Source organism: Vombatus ursinus, unplaced genomic scaffold (genome assembly GCF_900497805.2).
Source record: "Vombatus ursinus unplaced genomic scaffold, bare-nosed wombat genome assembly UNPS02014832.1, whole genome shotgun sequence".
In the NCBI taxonomy this organism is placed as follows: domain Eukaryota; kingdom Metazoa; phylum Chordata; class Mammalia; order Diprotodontia; family Vombatidae; genus Vombatus; species Vombatus ursinus.
In genome coordinates, this window is record NW_020954610.1 from 39,052,876 (window position 1) to 39,055,609 (window position 2,734).

At 39.2% G+C, this 2,734-nt stretch overlaps 1 pseudogene; it reads right to left on the minus strand.

Annotated features, from left to right (window-relative positions):
* Nucleotides 1-740: 740 nt before the first annotated feature.
* Nucleotides 741-2,288, minus strand: LOC114026121 (annotated as a pseudogene).
* Between the last annotated feature and the right edge of the window lie 446 nt (nt 2,289-2,734).

Genomic DNA, 2,734 nt, shown 5'->3' on the forward strand with positions numbered 1-2,734 from the left:
CTGAAATAGTTTTTGGGAGAAAACAGGACCTGAAAAGTGGAGTGAGGATGCTGCTAGATTAGACGAGGCAGCTAGGTGTCAAAATGGATACAGCTTGGGACATGGAGTCAGAATGACACAAGGAGCTCAAATCCTGCCTCGGACACTTACTAGCTGTATAATCCTGGGCAAGTCACTTAAACTCTCTGTGTCTCAGTTTCCTCATCTGTAAAATGGGAATAATAATATCACCTACCTCACAGGGTTGTTGTAAGGATAAAGTGAATTAATATGTGTGAAGTAGGTTTTTTAGGTTCATTAAATTTATTTTAAAAATCATAAAACATTTCTTACAAAAGATCTTTACATTCTGCATACTGTTCTGAATAGATGCTAGGGAGATGTGAAATATTGATACTCATTCTCCCTTGTTCTATCTCCTCAGGTCCCACTCCCCCAAAATTACAGTGACCACAAAGCAAAGTGTACACAATAGTTACAGAAGTGTTTTTTTAAACCACTAACAATGAACAAAAATAAAATTCATTGTCTCTGCTGCTGTTTCAAAATGTCAGTGTTCGTATTGCACTCCCTTTCCCCCCAACCTGTTTGTAAGGAACTAAAACATTACATCTGGTGAACAGAAAAGATCTCACTACACCTCAAATGCAGCACACCTATGAAGCAGAGGAATGTTGACATTTTAAACAGAAGCAGATTAAAAAAAAAAGATACAGAATTCCTTCAGTTTGTCACTAGTCTTAGAAAAACTTCCCAGAATTCTACTTCACAATTTTGTGGTAAATATTGTACATTTTGTATCTGGTTCAGTGTTTTCGTAATAATTTGATCCTCAGATCCTTCCAAAATCCCATCAATTATTATTGATGCTCCAGATTCATAACACATTTGTTTGATTTGCTGACCACCTTTGCTAATAATATATTCAGCCAAATTTATTTGGGAATATAGCTCCTTGTGCTGTAATAAAAGGTCCACCAAGATCATTGTATGAGTCACAGCTTCTCACACAGGAATAATCATATCTAGAACCGCCCTATGGTGCCTAAGTCATCTGCCATTCAGAAGGACTCCATGTATCTATTGCAGAGTCCCAAGTCTCATCCACACAAAAACCATGCCATCATAACAGTCACCAGGTATTCCTCTTCTGTCATAAACCATAAAAGCTCTTCCCCTAGAATGGTGGTGGAAGTTTTCAAGCTCTGCAATCACCTCAGCCACCACATCCAAGGAGAGGCAATAGGGGTTCTTGACAAGGACCCATGTCATCATATTCTCTTCTAGATGGGGACATAGAATGCCCACCAAGGGGGCATTTCATCAAAGCCTCCTTTTCCCCTCATAGGAAATCCTTTAGAGCATCTTTATCAATCATCAAACATCATTGTGAAACTACCATACTTATAGGTTTCACCATAGAAATTGGGATCATATGGTTATGCATGTCCTTTGATGAGAGACTCAGATATATGATCTAGTATGATCTTTATGCACCCCATAACCCTATCAGACTTTCCACCAATAGGAACAACTCTATTAGTGAAATGAAGAAAGCATTCCTGGAAAAGCTTGATAGCTGTCCAAGGATTCTCTTAAAGTTCTTTGATTTTAGCCCCTTTGACCCCAATAATTCCTCCGGACAGGCTCTAGTGAATCAATGTCTTAACTCACAGTTAAAAGTTACTTCCTTTATAGTGGTAATACTTTTAAAAGGTGGGGATGATTTTCTTCAGAATTTCTCCAACTGTTTCAATATCTACACCGACACTCAGTAAGTGATCAGAGCCACTGCTGTCCAGGGTTGAAGAAACACTGACATTGTAGTCTGTTGTTGTTGTTCAGTTATTTCAGTTGTTTCTGACTCCTTGTGATCCTGTTTGAGGTTTTCTTGGAAAAGATACTTGAGTGCCATTTCCTTCTCCAGCTCATTTTACAGATGAGAAAACTAAGGCAAACAGAGTTAAATGACTTGCCCAGAGTCACACAGCTAGTGTCTGAGTCCAGATTTGAACTCAGAAAGATGAGTGTTCCTGACTCCAGACCCAGCACTGTGCTACTAGTTGCCCATTGTAGTCTATACAAATTGCTTTAATTGTTTTACCTCCTTTCCCAATTACTGCTCCAACATCCTTATTTTGAAGCAAAATGCATAGTTCAACCATCCTGTCAGTGTTTTTAAATCTTTTAAAGGCCTGCACCTCTCCCATATCTTCAGCAGGACACTTACTAAGTTTGCGATTGGTTTTGGTATTGTGGAAGGTTTCCTCTAACTGCTCAGTCTCCATTATATGGGTAGACAAACCAGATACAATGGGAAACGGCCTCTCAAGAGTTTTACAAACCTTAATGTGCTAAATACCTGTTAGTTATTACTGCCATGCTAGCTATAAAAATCTAAGACCCTGCCCAACTTTACAGTCCTGTTCAGATTCTATGACCCTATAGCATGGAGCCAAGATTTCTGGGAGGCACAGCAAAATGGGAATATTTAGAAGTTTAAGGAGATCCTAGAAATCCAAGTTGCAGAGCAGGAACAGCTGCATGGTAGCGACAGGGGCAACTATGTTAATAGGGTAAGATGAGCCAAGCTACTTCCACTTAGTATAGGCCATCATCATGGCTCCTCCTTCCTAATATCTCAAATCTGCTGCTTAAAAATTATGAAGAGCAGCTGCAAGAGAGTAGCAGTACACATGAAGTGAATTACATCATCTTTGTAGGGTGAGTAATG